Genomic DNA, 19,474 nt, shown 5'->3' with positions numbered 1-19,474 from the left:
ATGAGAGGAAAGGTACCTAAGAAAATAGCTGTTTCCCAGGACACCTGATCCCTGAAAAAAATCTCTCCTTGAACCCAGAGTCCTGCTGCCATGCAATCAGCCCTTAGGGCTTAACAACAAAAAAACCCATAAGCCACTATTTCTTATTATTGTTAATAATAAATAATAATAATAATACCTGCCCATCAGGGTACTCTCCAAACACATGCATTCTATTTAATAAATCATGTAATGCATATAGTCAATGATGCATTTGTAAGGAGATGATGTAAAACATCTAATTCCTGGTTAAATTCAGCTTGCCTTGATGCACTGCCAAGTCACTTAGTAATAACATTCCTCACTATGGTGGCATTTGATTCAGTTGTTCTCAGTGACTTCAATCTGCATGCAGATTTTAAATCTTCTAAGGCAGTTTAGGGTTTCCTGGGTGCCAAGAGGACCATGGCCTTTGACGGATCAGGCAGGTCTGCCCTCAGAAATTAATGTAGCCAGAAATATTCCAGAACACTCTGAGTGAGAATTTTATTCCACAGACAGACCACTGCCTGGGTGGTTTAGTAGAACATTAAGGGTATGTCTACACTGCAATAAAACACCTGTGGCTGGCTTGTGTCACCTGACTCAGACTCACAGGGCTAGGGTTGTGGGGCTATAAAATTGCAGTGTAGAGATCTGGGCTTGGGCTGGAGTTTGGGCTCTGGGACCCCTTATTAGAGTATTGACATATCCTATAATACTTTTTATCCTCCATCCCTAGGCACGCTCTTCACTGTCTTGTTTCTCACAGATCACTTCGGTTGACAAATAATCTGCCACATTCAGAAGAGAAAGAAAACAAAATCCTTTGTATTTTCCTCCAACATAGCATCTTCAAAATCTCAGACAGCACATTTGTTTTGGACGACAGAATGTCTGATAAATTCTAATGGTCTCATCTTAGTAGCTAGCTGGGTTCCTCTTACTGTGAGAAAACTATTTGTTATTATATGGACAAGATTGGTCAACTTAGAGATGGGCTCTCTGTTTCCATGGTGACCAAGCAAGGTCTCGAGGGAATAAAGTCCTAGTCTTGTTTGCTAGATCTTCAGCTGGTAATGCTCACTAAGTGTGACACTCTGTATCTCGGGGGAACACCCTGCACCCCCATGTTTATCCTTATAATCTGATTGTGTTGTATCCAATGTAAAGTTTGTCATGTCGGGTGTCTTCGGAAGGCTCATGATGCACTGAGCATTGTTGTTATAGTAATGTTATAGGTTGTAATTTCATGCATATAGTTATGAGGCTGAAAATGTGTCCTCATGGCTTAAAACAAGCCCAGGCAAAACTCTCCAGGAACAGAGGGGCACAGTTCACACCTTATCAGGGCACGTATGGGACAAACCATCCCCACCTCACAGGAACAAAGGACACTGGCCTAGGCAGCAACAAAGGATCTGTTGGACTCTCGAGTGAGTCACCCCCCTTCCCTTGGTCAGTCAGGGACTACGATGAGGTAATGCTCACCTGGCCTGGAAGTGTGGAGGCAAAGCCAAGAGGGAAGAAAGGACATGATAAAAGGGAAAGATGTTTGTGATGCTCTTCCTCTCTCTTCCACCTCCATGTACAGACACCACCACCAACGGACTTAAGCGCTGATCAAAGGGGAGAACCTGGCTGAAGGGCAACCAGCCAGTCTGTGGTGAGAAGCACCTAAGTTTGTAAGGGCACTAAAAGTGTTAAGATTAGCTTAGAATATGTTTTGCTTTTATTTCATTTGACCAAATCTGACTCGTGGTGCTTTGACTTATAATCACTTAAACTCTATCTTTTGTAGGTTAATACATTTATTTGTTTATTCCACCCAAAGCAGTTCATTTGGTTTGAAGCATGTCAGAGACTCCCCTTGGGATAACAAGCCTGGTATATATCAATTTCTTTGTTAAATTGACAAACTCATATAAGCTTGCAGCGTCCAGCGGGCATAACTGGACACTGCAAGATGGAGGTTCCTAGGGTTGTGTCTGGCACCGGAGATATTGGCTGGTGTCATTCAGTTGCACAATCCAAGCAGCTTACATGCTAGAGGCTGTGCGTGAACAGCCCAGGAGTGGGGGTTCTCACAGCAGAGCAGGGTAAGGCTGGCTCCCAGAGTCAAGGACTGGAGTGACCTAGCAGATCACTGGTCCAGATAACACCAGGGGAACGTAACACTGAGGTACTGACTGAAATGTTGAAAGAGCTTTATCCCACAACCTGTGTTTTAGATCTATATGCTTCCTGGCTGGTGAAGACCAGTGGAGAAACGCTGGATCTGTTGCTTGTGGAGATTGTCAATGCCTCTCAGAGAGAGGGGGCAGGGAGTTGATTGCTTTGAAGGAAACATAAGTGCAACCTTTGCTCAAGAAGTCATAATTTGATGTTGACTATCTTGCCAATCATCTATCAGGATCGTATCACCTCTTTTTGGGTAGATTGTGGAGAAGGTTGTGGAAAAAAAAACCCTCTCAGTAACTAGATGCCCTAGATCTCTTTGACTCTTGTCAATCTGATGTGGACCTTGCTTTGGCACAGAGACTGTGCTGGTGGATGATCTCTTCCTAGCAATGGATGAAGATCAGGTGTCCACACTAGTATTATTAGATACATCAGCTGCCTGATTGATCACAAGGGTTGACAACTCACCTAGTGGCCCCAACAGGAGTGGAAGGGGTTGCTCTTCAGTGTCTTTGTTCTTTTCTCTCAGAGTTCACAATGGATAGATGTGGGCAATCATTCCTCTTCTCGGAGAGTCAGAAATGGGGTGTCGCATGGTGCCATTCCATCATCCCCCCTGTTCGAAATGTATAGGGGGGTGTTAAGGAGGTCAGCAAGAAGGCATGGGGTACAGTGTTTTCAGTATACTGAAAGCACCCAGCTCTATGACTCCACCTCGTCAGACCCAGATGATGCAACTCGGTACTTCAGCCAGTGTCTAAATGAGACTGGGGTATATATGAGAGTGAGCTGGCTGAAGCTCAACCCAAACAATACTGAAGTGAGGCTGGTCAGTTAGGGGAATCAGAGGAAATGGTGGAGGTAATAGCACTCCAGTTAGCTGCTAGGAATAACTAGTAGTAGTTACCAGAAGAGCTGGTGAGAAAATAGCTTTCCCCCCCAGCCCATCCCTTGGGAAAAATTTCAACATTTTGGCAAAATACTAAAAAATGAAGTATTTCAGCTGAAACAAACATTTCTATTGAAAAAAATAGCATTGCAGTGCCTTATAGGAATTGTAGTTTGGGTGACTTATGCTCCTGTTCTCTTCTAGGGGCTGGCCTCTGTGGTTGGACTACATTTTCCATGATGCACCACTTGCTACCTCTTGGTGAAGGGAGAGGGTACAACATAGTTGATCAAGGTGCATCCTGATAGCCCTGGCAATAGAAAAGAGAGAAGCATAAAGCACCCAAATCAGCACTCCCATAAAGCATGGTGGTGCAACTTTAAATTGGAACATTTTTGTTTTCATGTGTTCAATATTTCATAAAAAAATGGAAGTTTTCCACAGGAAACAACCACTTTTTGTGAAACAATTTTATTTTGTCAAAATCACAATTTTCCAGTGAAAATCACTGTTGATATAAAATTTTTGACCAGCCCTAGCTAGTGAGATTCACAACTTGGGGGTGATTTTAGACACTTCCAACTTCTGTGTTATGATTATATTACAGTAATAATTCAGTCAGATTTTTATCATCTGCATCTGGCTAGACAGTTGCAACCTTTCCCAATGGATGTGGGCTGTACCACTGTACCCATGCTTTTGTTACCTCAAGATTAGACTGGTGCTAAGCACTCTGTGGGGCTACACCTTAAAACCATTCAGATGCTGAAGCTGGTGCAGAATGTCGCTGCTTTTTTATTAAGGCAGTTATTTCACTGAGAACATATGTCACCAGGTCTCTGGGATCTGCATTGGCTGCCTGTTGGTTTCTGGGTGGAATTTAAGGTGTTGGTTATGACCACCAAAGACCTAAATGGCCTGGACCTGGACTAGCTGAAGGATCACCTCTTGCACCCTGAATCATACTGCCACATCCGTTCTCTCACAGGGCATAGGTGCCAACACTATGGGTGCTCCGGGGCTGAAGCACCCACTGAAAAAAAAAACAGTGGGTACTCAGCACTCACCAACCACAGATGTTCAGCAGCACTGCACCAGCATCACAGATCAGTTGTTTGGTGGGGCTGCCAATCAGCTGTTTGGTGCCTGGAGGGGCTTGGGGGAGCACAGAGAGCAGCAAGTGGAGGGCAGAAGAGGGGTGGGAAAAGGCGGAGTGAGGGTGGGGTTTCATGGGAGGGGGCAGAGTGGGGATGGGACCTCAGGGCAGTGGAGAAAAATAAAAAAAAATCAGCTCCTATGCCGCAACGGCACTCGAACTGGATTCCCTTCACTAAAAAATGGAGGTGGCAGCTAGCAGGACATTCTCTATGAGGGTGCTAGGATTCTGGAACTTGCTTCATTCCTCTGCCCTAAATAGATTGAAATTTGGTAACCTTCCAAGCATCCCAAAAGATATTTCTTTCACCAGACATGAAGAGGGCTGAAGGTACACTTCCTAGAATGATGAAGGGGCAGAAAAGAAGTTTTTTTGTGTGTGGCTAGTAGGCTGGCTGGCTTCCTGTACAAGTGCTGCTGAGATTTAATTGTATGAAGTGGTATGTTATGGTGCCTAGAGCCCTGGTTAGGTGTCTTTTAGTTATTTAAACTGAAATCAAGAGTAACCAAACTGCTTTTTCAATATTCCTAGTGTGCAACAAGGATTACCAACATCAGCCAAACCGACTGACTGTTTCTGAGAACAATTTCTGTGAAGAAAGTAAATACTCAGAGTTATGAGCTTTCAGCAAGATTCAAGGAAAGCACTGGAAAACAGAGTTAATTGTAAGTTATTTCCTGTGTCCTGTTATCACTTCTGTTCTTGGGGAGGCGACTGCAATTTAAAAACAGAACTTCTTTCCATTTCCCAAATAAATCTTTAGAGGAAATGGTAGTGCACAGCCACACACAGTAATGAACAATCTATCAGTAACTGGTTAATTAATATAGCCTTTTAGCCATAGGCTGTAGCTCACAATATAAAATAAATACAAGTTTTAAAATAAACACAGCTAAGTCAGATGGATACAGATTTGAACAATCTGTCTTTATGCTTCAAATGGGCTAAATTCATCCCTGATGTAACTCTATGGAGAAGAACAGTTATACCAGGGTTGAACTTAGACCAAGGTTTTCCATCACATGGAATAAAACCATAAAACTAGAATCTACCAGCAATGACACAACTGAATAAGGAATTTGCCAAACAGCAAATACCATCCACATTCAACTAGTGGATCATAATCCGACCATAATTCAGCCATAATCAACTGATGGATATTTGAAAGAGTGCACATCCAACCGTGTTGAGGGTAATGGCTAGAGGAAGAATTGCATATTGTGTGAGTATTTCTGTACGACAGAGATAAGAGCCTTAGATATATGATGTCACATAGGCATGTAAGCATGCCAATAAAGTTGTGGTCAGAATAAAGTACTAGTGATTGTGTTTTAATGTCATGCCATCTTTTCTGTGGCTGGTAATGTTACTAATGGTGTTAATCATGGGATTGTAGGGGTTGCGGTTGTGACTGGTCTCTGCTCCTCTGCAAGAGGAATGGGGGTAGTGTGGGGTAAAGAAATTTCTAGCGCTGTCTCCTGCTTATGTATTTGCACAGGAACTAGTCACTATGTGCCGTTTGATACAGAGAGGAAATGCACAGGGTTAGTGATGGTTACTACAGTTCACTCAGGAATAAAGGTTCTGCTGATGTCAGCAGGCAGCTGAGATGAGTGAAGCACAATTCCTGTTCCTCCCAACAGATTGGAAGTGGGGGTGCTTTTGGACGTTACCCTGGGAGGAAGTCATCCCTAGAGCTCTTGCTCCATGCAGCTGGGAGATAGTGCTGTGGTTCTAGTACTCCAATCTCTAAATCTTACTGCTGCTCCCCGCTGTGTTCCAGTGCCTGGTATGTCCTGTTTTTGGCCCACCCTAGGACTCCTGCTAGTAGCTTATGATCTCTCTACTTCCGTGGTTTTCAACCTGTGGTCCAGGGACCCTGGGGGGTCCACAGACTGTTTGTAACGGGTCTGTGAAAAAATGTCCTTACCATAGAACAGTGGTTTTCAACCTGGTGGTCCGTGGACCCCTGGAGCTCCGTAAACTATGTCTAAGATTTCCAAAGGAGTCTGCACCTCCATTCAAAAAATTTTTGGGATCTGCAAATGAAAAAAGGTTGCAAACCACTGCTCTAACATAGTTTGGGTCCTTGTTTAATAGAGGACATGAAAAGTGTAAAAAAATGGATTTAACCTTGTTTGATATATAAAATTAACGTTGGTGATTTCCTATTCTTCTCAAAAACAAGTTTGGGTGGCTTTTTTCCCTGCTGTATAGCTTTCTATATTAGAAACTTTTGGTCTTGTGTCCTAGAAGACACTATGTATGGCAACTGAGAAATTGGCATAATTATGACTTCCCAAGTACAGAGAGGAAGAAATCTGATCATAAACATTTCTATTAAATCATTCAGTACGTTTAAAATTCTTGTTTGTTGTTTTTTCTTGAAAACATCCATTTAACTTGAAGAACTGAGAAACACTTCTCTGAAAAGACTTATTTGTTCTAGACTGATTACCTCCCACTGAAATGATTGAGACCTCTGACAAGTCTTGCAGCAAAGCCAGACTTTCTATTCCCGATACTTCCAAAGTTAAAAAATAAAGCAAACAGAAGCTCAGCTTTCCCTAGCCCGCATCCACTCTCTCATTCTCCATGTCTTCTTTACATCAAAAAGCAGCAAATGCTTTTCCTTTCCCCATTTAGGTCACCATTAATAAAAGATCATTATACAAATATATACTTGTGTCACGGCTGTATCCCCACTTTGAACTTTAGGGTACAAATGTAGGGGCCTGCATGAAAACTTCTAAGCCTAACTACCAGCTTAGCTCTGGTCCCGCTGCCACCATTTCCAATGGATTCCCTCCCTGGGAAGCCTTGAAAAACCTTCACCAATTCCCGGGTGAATACAGATCCAACCCCCTTGGATCTTAAAACAAGGAAAAATCAATCAGGTTCTTAAAAAGAAGGTTTTTAATTAAAGAAAAAGGTAAAAATCATCTCTGTAAAATCAGTGTGGAAATTAACCATACAGGGTAATCAAACTTAAAGAGCTCAGAGGACTCCCCTCTAGTCTTAGGTTCAAAGTACAGCAAACAAAGATAAACACTCTAGTAAAAGGTACATTTATAAGTTGAGAAAACAAAGGAAAACTAACACGCCTTGCCTGGCTATTTACTTACAAGTTTGAAATAGGAGAGACTTGTTTAGAAAGATGTGGAGAACCTGGATTGATGTCTGGTCCCTCTCAGTCCCAAGAGCGAACGCACTCACCAAAACAAAGAATACAAACAAAAGCCTTTCCCCCCCACCAAGATTTGAAAGTATCTTGTCCCCTTATTGGTCCTTTAGGTCAGATGCCAGCCAGGTTACCTGAGCTTCTTAACCCTTTACAGGGAAAAGGATTTTGGAGTCTCTGGCCAGGAGGGATTTTATAGTACTGTACACAGGACAGCTGTTACCCTTCCCTTTATAGTTATGACAACTTGCTAGATATGGATACATGTATTGGCTTACAACAGCTTCTTCCCATCCCCCTACCTCTTCTAGTAACAAATTCTGATGGACAGATGGAATTATCACAACATGTACAAATTACAATTGTAACTGATTTCAATCCCACCAATTTTCAGAAGCATGCAAATTGGTGTGTCATTAACTGAAGTTAAAATAAAATCTATTGTTCTTTGAAAGATCACTATTAAAAAAAATGCACAGCCAGTTGTGTTATTTGTGGGATTTTTTAATATTTATTTATTTTAATAATCAATTATAGATTTAAAGAGTGTAAGGCCAGAAGGGACCATCACATCATTCTAGTCCATGGGTCAGCAACCTTTCAGAAGTGGTGTGCTGAGTCTTCATTTATTCACTCTAATTTAAGGTTTCGCGTGCCAGTAATACATTTTAATGTTTTTAGAAGGTCTCTTTCTAGAAGTCTATAATATAAAACTAAACTATTGTTGTATGTAAAGTAAATAAGGTTTTTAAAATGTTTAAGAAGCTTCATTTAAAATTAAATTAAAATGCAGAGCCCCCCGGACCGGTGGCCAGGACCCGGGCAGTGTGAGTGCCACTGAAACACAGCTCATGTGCCGCCTTCGGCACGCGTGCCATAGGTTGCCTACCCCTGCTCTAGTCTGACTGCCTGTATATCACAGGCTAGTAAATTTCTGCCAGTTACCCCTGTATTGAACCCAATAACTTGAGTTTGGCTCAAACTTATCTTGTAGTAAAGTATCTGGTCTTGATTTGAAGACAAAGAATCTACCACTGCCCTTGGTAGCTTGTTCCAGTGGTTAAAAACCTGGTTTAAAACCTATGCTTTATTTGAATGTGTCTGGCTTCAGCATCCAGCCTTTGGTTCTTGTTATTGCTTTCTCCCTTAGGCTAAGTACCCCTGGTATTTTCTCTTTGTGAGCTAAATATGATGCAATCAAATCGACCACCTTTAATCAACCCCCAGAGGAAAAAAATGGGACAGACCCACAGCTGGTATAAGTGGGTGTAACACCCTTGACTTCAATAGAGTAAATGTCAAAATATATCAGCTGAGGAGCTGGCCTTCTGTTAATTAAGAAAAAAATCTATACTAGTATTACCACGCAGTTCTCATAAATTGGATGTGCGCTGTGTTACATTTACAACAAATCAAAAGCAAAGAGAGCCGTTTTAAAGGACTATCTAGGTAGCTGTTCTAAGAGTGCCAGATAGGTTGCTCAAATGAATACTCTGAAGGGTGCTAACAACTCACCAGACCTTACCCTGCAAGAATCAGATGCTTCCATTTAATGTCTGATACAAATAAAGTTACACAGATACTTTATATTGTCTACCTCTAAAAACTGTATGAGTTGCTCCGTTTCATATCTATATCCTGCTAGCTAGACTGGTTTTCATCCAGGATGCTTAGACCACCATAGGCTGTTTTTAAACAGTTGTCAAACACCTTTTTAACCTTATGTTTTTCATATACATCAGTCACCGGCTTCCCCTCCCCTCTCTACCCAAGCCACAGATGCAAAAGGACATGTGCAGACTATAATATTATTAGTGCTCTTTGAGGAAATACCAGGCGCAGATTAGCCCTTCTTTGAGGAGAATCTATACCTGTTTACTGCTCCTTGGTTTTCCTCCTCCTTGGGAAGAACAAGGCTTTGGAAACGAAACTTCCAGGTCCACAGTGTGAGTCTCTGCCAGCCGAGAGTGTACACAAGAAAATTAACTGCTGCTCCACGGTCTCGCAGGAGGACCTCGAAGGCCGACAGGACTGTCCCTACGGAGCTGGAACAACAGATCTCCCCCGCTTCCCCCTCCCTCCGCGCCTTCCTCTGGGCTCCAGGCTGTGAGAAATGTAAGTTTTCCAGCTGTGTGGGCTGCTGCTCTGTGGCTGGGAGAAGGAGAGAGAGAGCTGTCTGCATTGCTGTCTGCAGAGTGAGTCTAGTGAGGGTCCCAATGCCCCCACCAGCTGGGCAGCTGAGAGCCTGTGCCCCATTAAAAACCCCCCTGCCAGCCCTCCCAGCCAGAAGCAGTGCTAGCAGGCCGGGGAACCAGTGGCGGATTTAGAGTTAGTGGGGTTCTGTGCTCAGCTTCATTTTGGGGGCCCCTCCTTGGGACCCAGCTAAGAAAAAGAACAGTCTCTCTTATCTCCCCCCACCCCTGTTTTTCTTTCTTTTTTTCCCTTCATTCTCCTCCTATAAGTAATAGGAAGTAAATGAAAATAAAGTGAGGTACCTTGATTGTTTTTGTAGTCTAACTTATTTTTCCACAGATCACTTGAAAATTGCTGAGGGTCTCGGCGGACCACTTAACGATCTTTCCAAATATTGTTTGTACCATTAACTAACTATTGGATAAGAGCGCTTTATAAAAAAAAATGTAAAAAAATGTTGGGGTGCGGGGTCTGGCCAGGACTTAGGGTGTAGGAGGGGGCTTAGGGCTGAGGGTGCAGGGTCTGGCTGGGGTTTAGGGTACGCGAGGGGGCTCAGGGCTGGGGGTGCAGAGTCTGGGAGGGAGTTAGGGTGCAGGAGGGGGCTGGGGGTTGGGGTGCAGGGTCTGGCCAGGAGTTAGGATGCAGGAGGGGCTCAGGGTTGGGGTGTGGAGCGCTTACCTGGGGCAGCTCCCGTTTGGTGTAAGGGGTGCAGGTGGGAATGTGGGAGGGGTGTGCAGGAGCTCCCGTTTGGTGCTCAGGGTGGGGATGTGTGTGTGCATGCAGGAGTCAGGGCATGGGGTGTAGGGGGGCTGTGTGTGGGGGGGGTGCAGGAGTCAGGGAGGACAGGGGGCTGAGGGTGTGTGAGGGGGGTGCAGGAGTCAGGGCAGGGGGTGTGGACTGGGATTGTGGGGGTGCTCCCTGCTCCACCCCAGCCCCCTGCCCTGAGAGGCTCACAGCAGGGGGGGTATGTGTAGGGGGAGTGCAGGGGCCCTGCCTTTGCTCTGTCCTACCCCGATTCCACCCTCTTTCTCAAGGCTCCACCCCCGCCTCTTCTCCACCTCCTCCCCTGAGTGCGCTGGGGCCCTGCTCCTCCCCCTCCCTCCTGGAGCAAGTTAAGTGCCGGCAAACAGCTGTTCGGTCGTGGGGGCAGCACTGGGAGGGAGCAGGAGGGGCAGGAATACGTAACACTCGGGGGATGAGGCGAGGGAGTGGGGAGCTTGGATGCCGGTGGGGGCAGAGCCTGCAGCAGGAGCCGGCAGGACCAAGCTTCTGCCCCCGCAGCTGCCTGGCCCTGGGTCCCCCGTCGTTGAGGGGCCCCATGCCAGGGCACCCTGTGTTTTACTGTAAATCCGCCTCTGCGGGGAACAGAAGTGCACTCAAAGCACTCCATGTGAGTAAATAACTCCTCCTTACCCAGCTGACAGGATGAGAGCAGTTTCTGGCTCGCCTTTGTGGAGAGAAGAAACCTGAGGACTGCTGATCTCCTTAAGTCTCTCTCACAAAGCTGATCAGTTTTACTTTCAGTGTAACAGTCAGTGCTTCCCTTATACATTTCAGTTGCTCCTGATGGAAATCAGAGGAAGTTATTGTACATATCTCTGCTGTTGGAGAATAACTTTTCAATCAGAAAATAAACATGTTTTCTTTCTTGATCTAGTCAATGCACCCTTGGCCTGGGCCTTTTTAAAAAACAAACACATAATTCCTGGAGTGCTCTTCATCCTACCAGGTTGTTACAACCTTAGAACAGGTCTCTTTACTAATGTCCTTAATATTTGAGACTAACAAATGTATTTGGGCATAAGCTTTCGTGGACTAAAACCCAGTTCATCAGCTGCATGGAGTGGAAAATTCAATAGGCAGGTATATACACACAGTACATGAAAAGATGGGAGTTGCCTTACCAAGTGGGGGGTCAGTGCTAACAAGACAATTCAATTAAAGTGGAGGTGGGATATTCTCAACAGTAGAATACCAAGCTAGGAGAAATCGCTTTTGTACTGGTAATGAGGCCAATGTGATCAGGGTGGCCCATTTCAAACAGTTGACAAGAAGGTGTGAGTAACAGTAGGGGGAAATTAGTCTTTGTAGTGACCCAACACACTTTTCGTCCCTTCCAGTTTCCAGAGGCTAAAACAGGCTTTTAGATTAGTCATTTGTAAATACAAGTTCAATTTTTAAATTCATTTTTATCTTTTGAATCTTTACACCTTTAGTACCTTGAACTGGAGCGTGTTTTCATTTGTGCTGAAGAAATATCAAATGCACTGTATAAATAGATTATAATGTTTAAGACTTCATTTCTAATTACCGAGTAACTTAATAGGAAAAGAAAACACATTGCCATAGGAAAAAAAATAACATTTTTATCTACTGGAAATACACCTTCAGGTGTCTTAGAGATGATAGGAAACCCATGTTGGCCAATTTATTGTAATATTTTCTTTCCAATTATTACTTTAAAAGCTTTTGGGCTTTCCTTTTTTTTAAAGCTAGTGCGAAAACAAATTCCTTCTCTAATTTGTTAGTTAGTCCATGTTTTAGAAGAACGTCTGAGGGGGAACTCAACTACTTTAAGACTTCGTAACTTTTTAATGGGTTATACAAATTAAGATGGCCTATATTTGCTTGCTTATATTTTCCAAAACATAATTGTGATGCATGGCTAGAAAGGATTACACATCCTGCAAAATAAATAATCTCAAAAGACATGTGGGGAGATAATGTTTGTGTTTTTGTGTATTTACATATGTATGAGTAGGTTCAACAATGTAATCAACAGTCCCTGTCTATGCTGTATTCTGATCATTCAGAGGTCCAAATCGTTTAAATGAATTGTAAACACGGGACATCTTGGTATTCATCTCTCTTTGAAATGTACTGTGAATGGTAGTGGAACAAGCAAATGGCCTTCTGTTAATTCGTATAACTAAGTACCAGTGATGGACCTCCTTCAAAGTCATCCTAATTACCTTTTGTTCCCCGAGGAAATCCCAGCTTGTCAAAGATGACATGAAATTGTATAAAAAAATCCTTGGGTCCTGATTCTGTCATCTCAGATCTGCTTAGACTTCATCAGGGGAAGTTTGAGTCGCAAGCCTGAGGTCCCAGTTATGCTGGTGCGCCCTGAATATGAGATTTGGACATTGGACTGTGACCTATGAACTGAATTCTAAAGGAACTTTTTGCAACTACAAAGCTCAGCATCTCTGCTATGAATCTGAACCTCAATGAATTGAACTCATGTCTGTGTGTATAATGATCTTTTAACCATAGTCTCTCTTTTGTTTTTAACTAAACTAAAATTTATTAAGTAAGAATTGCTGTAGCATGTATTCGGGTAAGATCTGAAGCATTCATAAACCTGGGAGGTAATGTGTCCGATCCTTTGGGATTGGTAGAACCTATTCTTTTATGTGATGAAATAAGATTTACAGAAATTTTCATCATATTTGACGTGGGTACCTAGATGGAGGCCTAAGACTGGATCACTTTAAGGGAACAGTATTGTTTGGACTTCTGAGTAACCAGTAAGGTAATAAAGAAGCTGTTTTATGCTGGCTTGGTAAATCTAAGCATTGGAATATCCACCAGCTTTATGGGGATTGTCTGCCCCAGTCTTTGCAGTTCATCCTAATTGAGTGACCACAGCTGGCTCCCCATTGGGACCCTGGTCACAGTAATACTTTTTTATTTTAAATGTATATGTGGGTGTTTGAAAGTGATTGGTGTGATTTGGGAAGGACAATGATAGTGAGCAAATATTCTACATGAATTTTATTTACCAGTAAAAGTTATTAGTTCTTGCATTAAGGCTCAAACTGATATAGGAAATTAAATGCAAAGTAATGTATATTGGAAAATACAATCCCAGCTATACATACAAAATGATGGGGTCTAAATTAACTGTTACTACTTAAGAAAGAGATCTTGGAGTCACTGTGGATAGTTCTCTGAAAACATCTGCTTAATGTGAAGCAGCAGTCAAAAAGCTGACAGAACGTTAGGAACCATTAGGAAAGGGATCGATAAGACAGAAAATCATAATGCCGCTATATAAATCCATGGTACGCCCACATCTTGAATACTGTGTGTAGATCTGGCCACCCCAACTAAAAAAATAAAAATATTGGAATTGGAAAAGGTACAGAGATGGGCAACAAGAATGATTAAGGGTATGGAACAGCTTCCATATGAGGAGAGATTAAAGACAGACTGTTCAGCTTGGAGAGGTGACTAAGGGGGGATTTGATCGAAGTCTATCAAATATTGGCTGCAGGGACGGCTTTAGGCTGATTCGGCCCCGCGCTGCAGCTATCAACCCCGCCCTGCCCCCAGCTCACTTCCCCGGCCCCTCCTCCCCTCCCGTGAACGCCCCGCCCCCTCCCCTGCTTCCCGCGAATCAGAGATTCGCGGGAAGTCTGAGACGAAGCAGGGGCGGGCCGGCAGCATGAGGTAAGCTGGAGTGGGGGCGGGAGAAGGGCTCCGGGGAGGCGCGCCCATCCCGCAGGCCCCAGCGGCTCTGGCCCGGCTTGGCTCCAGCCCGTACCCCCCGCGGCTCGGCGCGGCTCGGCTCGGGTCCCCCCACTCCCAGCGCGGCTTCCGCGGCGTGGCTGGGATTCCCCCCGGCGCGGCTCGGGTCCCCCCGTCCCCGGCCCCCCGGCGGCGCGGTGCAGCTCGGGCCCCCCCCCCGCCCCCGGCGCGGCCCCCCCGGCGCGGCTGGGACCCCCGGCGCGGCCCCCGCGGTGCGGCTCGGGTCCCCCCGGCCCCGGCCCCCCCGCGGCGCGGCTCGGGTCCCCCCCCCGGTGCGGCTTCCGCGGCGCAGCTCGGCTCGGGTCCCCCCCCCCCCCCGGTGCGGCTTTATATATATATAAACCTTTTGTCCAATTTGGGGCAAACTATTTTTTTCAAAATGGTGAAATTTTTCACAGGAGGGAAATTCTGCTGGCCAGCTCTTGAATTTACATTTTGCTATTAAGCTAACCCCTTTAAATTGGAATTTGGTCTCAGAGAGAGAACAAAGGGAGATGATCAGAGAGATGAAGATTTACAGATCCTAAAGTGACTCAGCTGGGCTTATGGGGAAAAGATAGTGGCCTACAGAGCCAACAGAAATCCATGGGAAATTAATATTTTATATGCTCATCTCAAAACCCATCAATACTTTGAATGCAGCCTACACAGATTTCCTGTCGGACCACAGAAAGTGAGGAGAGCAAATCAACTATAAACCAAATAACTGAAATGCTGCTAGCTAAAAGGAGCGATTGACTGTGGCTGGCAAAGGTAAAGCATTTGAGACACTAATTTCTTTTCAAGCGCTGTCCTGTTCTCGGCATTGCTCTTTACAAAAGATGTGGACAAACTGAAGAAAGTCCAGAGGAGAGCAACAAAAAAAAATGATTAAAGGTCTAGAAAACATTACCTGTGACTCAGTGGTGTAGCCAGGTGGAGGGAACAGGGGGAGCGATCAAAAAAAAAGGCACCACCCGTTGCGACGCTTTTACTCACTGGTGGCACTTTTACTCACCCGGCGACACTCCAGGTCTTCGGCGGCCACTCACTCTGGGTGTCTTCGGCAGCACTGAAGGACCCGCCGCTGAAGTGCCGCTGAAGACCCGGAGCGCCGCCAGGTGAGTAAAAGTGCCGCAGCAGGTGGCGCCTTTTTTTTGATCGCTCCCCCTGTTCCCTCTGAATGAGTAAAAATTAAAAAGGCACCAAGAAATTGACAAGGTGCCACTTGTGCTCAGTGGGGGAGCAGCTGCTGCTCTGCTCCCCCCCAGCAATGCTACTGCTATGACTAGCAAAAATTGAAAGAAAAATTGATTTGTTTAGTCTGGAGACGAGAAGACTGAGGGGGGACATGAAACTGTCTTCAAGTACGTAAAAGGTTGTCATAAAGAGGAGGGTAATAAATTGTTCACCTTATCCATTAAGGACAGGAAAAGAAGCAATGGGCTTAAATTTGAGCTAGGAAGATTTAGGGTGGACATTAGGAAAAACTTCCTAACTGTAAGGATAGTTAAGCACTGGAACATATTACCTATTGAGGTTGTGGAATCTTTGTCATTTGAGATTTTTAGGAAGAGGTTAGACAAACGCCTGTCAGGGATGGTCTAGATCAGGGGTCGGCAACCTTTCAGAAGTGGTGTGCAGAGTCTTCATTTATTCACTCTAATTTAAGGTTTTGCATACCAGTAATATGTTTTTAGAAGGTCTCTTTCTATAAGTCTATAATATATAACTTAGGGGTCGGCAATGTTCGGCACGCAGCTCGCCAGGGTAAGCACCCTAGCAGGCCGGGCCAGTTTATTTACCTGCTGACGCGGCAGGTTCAGCCGATCGCGGCCCCTACTCTCCGCGGTTCGCCATCCCGGTCCATTGGGGGCGGCGGGAAGCGGTGCGGGCTGAGGGATGTGCTGGCCGTGGCTTCCCACCGCCCCTATTGGCCAGGGATGGCGAACCACGGCCAGTGGGGGTTGCGATCGGCCGAACCTGCCGTGTCAGCAGGTAAATAAACTGGCCCGGCCCGCTAGGGTGCTTACTCTGGCGAGCTGCATGTCGAATGTTGCCGACCCCTGATATAACTAAACTATTGTTGTATGTAAAGTAAATAAGGTTTTTAATATGTTTTAGAAACTTGATTTAAAATTAAATTAAAATGCAGATCTTAAAAGTTTAGTGTGATCCTTTCCCTTGATTTTCCTTGCTGAGTTTTGCAATATCTGACACATATTTGGATATTTTAAGCTGCACACAGGCTTCTGAATGATCAGTTGTTAACCGGCTCCGAGAGGGACAGAGGACAGATTTCATGTGTGTGGTATGTGGATCCAATTGCTGAAACCACTGCAAACACAATTTTCTTTGAACACTTAAATTTCACTGGCAGTGACGTCCAACAGGTCAGAATAGAGGCCCCATGATCTCTCTCGTGCACTCCGCAGATCTCCAAACTTTGATGCCCATAATTCTGAGCTTTTTAACTGAATGAGCTGCATTTCAAAATCTTCAACACCCAGCCACAGAAATACAGGCAAATCCAAGTTGCTTTCGCTGAACTTTTCAGGTTTAATTAGAAAAGAAAGCATTGGGCCAAATCACTGGAAATCTTGAAATCTGTCAGAAAATTCTGATTCCAGTTCTTGCATGTACATTCTAATCTCAACGTCAAACACAGTGTGCTGTTCCACGTGGCGTGATAGTGATATAAGCAGCAAATCAGGACTTAAAATATCCCAGTACAGTGGTGCTGGAACAATTTTTAAGCTCAGCACCCCCTCTTGCCCCTGTCTGCACCCGCTCACTGCCCACGCTGGGGCCAGTGGGCCACAGCTGGGGGCAGCTGCAGAGGCCCAGGCCGGCAGCCGGGACCCCAGGCTGGCAGCAGAGCCCTCAGACCGGTGGCCAGGACCAGGGCCGGTAGCGGGCTGAGCGGGGCCAGTGCACAGAACCCCTGCTGGCAGGGGGCCGGTGGCTGGTACCCCAGGCCATCAGAGAAGCCCCCAGGACCGGTGGCCAGGACCCAGGCAGTGTTAGTGCCACTGAAAATAAGCTCGCGTGCCACCTTTGGCACACATGTCTAGATAATACTTAGTCCTGCCTCAGTGCTGAGGACTGTACTAGATCAGTGGCTCTCAACCTGTCCAGACTACTGTACCCCTTTCAGGAGTCTGATTTGTCTTGCATACCCCAAGTTTCACCTTACTTCAAAACTACTTGCTTATAAAATCAGACATAAAAATACAGAAGTGTCACTGCAAACTATTTAAAAAAAAATGTTTACTTTCTCATTGTTACCATATAATTATAAAATAAATCTATGGGAATATAAATATTGTACTTACATTTCTCTGTCCTCTGGTGTCAGTGCCTTGTCGTGGCGGGACAGCTTGCGTGTTCTAATGATCCCTGGAGTTTGTGTCGGTGGGGGCTTTTTGCTCCTGGTAGGTTCAACCGTGCCAGATTGGTCTGTGGGGGAGGGGCCAGACAAAGCAGACACCCTGGCAGAACCCATCCCTACCCATATGCAAAGTACGCAGCTGCGTAGGGCACCAGGAAATTTGAGGCACAAATTTCTGGGTGCCCAGCGCAGCTGCATATTGCTCCAGCCCCTGCCCCGCCTCTTCCCCATGGCCCCCACCCCTGCTCTGCCCCACCCCTCCTCTTCCCACCCCTGGTCTGCCCCTACTCAGCCCCAGCCCCACCACCACTCTACCCCTTCCCCAAAGCCCCCACCCTGCTCCGTTCCCTTCACCGCCCCACCCCCACCTCTTCCCGCCCCTGCTCAGCCCCAGCCTCCCCCCCGCCACCACTCCCCTGAGGACTGTAGCAGGGCCAGGCCTGCACTCACCGGCGGTGAGGAGTGCAGCAACCTGGCCCCAGCCACGCCGCTGGTGAGTGCTGGGGGTCGGTTCCCCCCGTCCCCCAAAGCCAGCCCCACTCCACCCCTGTGCAGAGGCCTGGGGCCAGCCCCTGCCCTCCCGACGGAGGTCTGCGTAGGGCCCCAGAATAGCTGGGGACGCCTTGCACCCTGGTTCTCAGGATGGGGGTTAGGCATGGGGCTAACAACCCTGTCCCGTAAAAAACAACATATTTTATGGAAACAGCAACAGAGAAATCGACCATTACTGTGTGTGATGGCCATCAGGAGTCAATGACTCGTATGACTGCCAGTGGTGAAAGCCGAAAGGAAGCCACTGGCATGAAGACTGAAGTGCTCAACACCAAGACAAAAGCCAAACTTGGTTTTTGGAACATACGGACAATGTACAAAACAGGAAAGCTAGCTCAGGTCACAGCAGAGATGAGACGCTACAGCTTACACGTCCTGGGTGTCAGCGAGAGTAGATGGATGGGATCAGGAAGATTAACAACAGCCTCTGGAGAAACATTGTTGTTTTCTGGACGTGATGATGGACAACACCATGAGGATGTTGCCATCCTTTTGAAGAAGGGAGTGGAGCATTCCCTGCTTGAATGGAAATCCATCAGCAGCAGACTTATGAGAGCCCGACTGAAAGGGAAACATAATATCACCCTGATTCAGTGCTATGCTCCGACAAATGACAGTGATGAAGTAATAAAGGACAAATTCTACCTTACACTACAGGCAGAGTTAGAGAGAGAGTACCATGCCACAACCTAACTATCGTCATGGGCGACCTGAATGCCAAGGTCATTAAGGGCAACACAAACAACGACAGAGCAATAGGAAGACATGGGTGTGGCACCAGGAATGAAAACAGAGAGAGGCTTGTTGATTTCTGTAATATGAATGACCTAGTCATTGATGTAACCCTACTGGAACATCATGAAATTCACAAGCTGACATGGTGTTCTCTAAATGGCAGAGCTAAGAACCAGATTTACCATATCATAATCAATGGCAAATGGCGACGCTCACTGACAGATGTGAAAGTGAGAAGGGGTGCAGATGGTGGAAGTGACTACCACCTTGTGACAGCCTCCATCAAGCTAAAACAGAAGTGTGAGTTCACCAAACAAGGGACATATATGTTATGATATTGACAAGCTAAAGTCCCTTGAAATACAGAAAGCCTTTGTTTTGCAGTTAAAGAACAGGTTTCAAGCACTTGCAGACCTTGATGAAGAGGAGCGGAATGCCGATGAAGAGATCAACAAGAAGTGGGACAACGTAACAGCAATTTATAAACAGAGCAGTGAAGCCTGTGTAGGCTACAGGCAGAAAAGGAAGGAAGAAGTGGATTACACCCAGCACATGGAACACCATAGAAACCAGACGAGCCCAGAAGAAAAAAGTTTTAGACACAAAATCCCAGAAGCTAAAGGACAAATACCACAAGCAGTGTAGCAAGTCACACCAGGAGGTCAA

General features: G+C 45.6%; 1 protein-coding gene across 10 annotated transcripts in view; it reads right to left on the bottom strand.

Moving 5' to 3' along the window:
* LOC128846672 (OX-2 membrane glycoprotein-like) overlaps positions 1-19,474 on the bottom strand; it is a 154,795-nt gene that overhangs the window by 130,926 nt on the left and 4,395 nt on the right. For 2 of the 10 annotated variants that reach the window (XM_054045917.1, XM_054045924.1), the window contains 4 exons: positions 17,466-17,589; positions 11,032-11,181; positions 9,297-9,576; positions 2,668-2,815 (listed from right to left, as the gene is read on the bottom strand). The gene's annotated coding sequence lies outside the window, so the exon portion shown is untranslated. The other 8 variants (XM_054045972.1, XM_054045979.1, XM_054045932.1 and 5 more) reach the window with 7 other exon arrangements.

Source organism: Malaclemys terrapin, chromosome 1 (assembly GCF_027887155.1).
Source record: "Malaclemys terrapin pileata isolate rMalTer1 chromosome 1, rMalTer1.hap1, whole genome shotgun sequence".
Classification (NCBI taxonomy): domain Eukaryota; kingdom Metazoa; phylum Chordata; order Testudines; family Emydidae; genus Malaclemys; species Malaclemys terrapin.
Note: the sequence above shows the minus strand (reverse complement) of the source record. Positions and strands in the feature narration are given on the sequence as shown.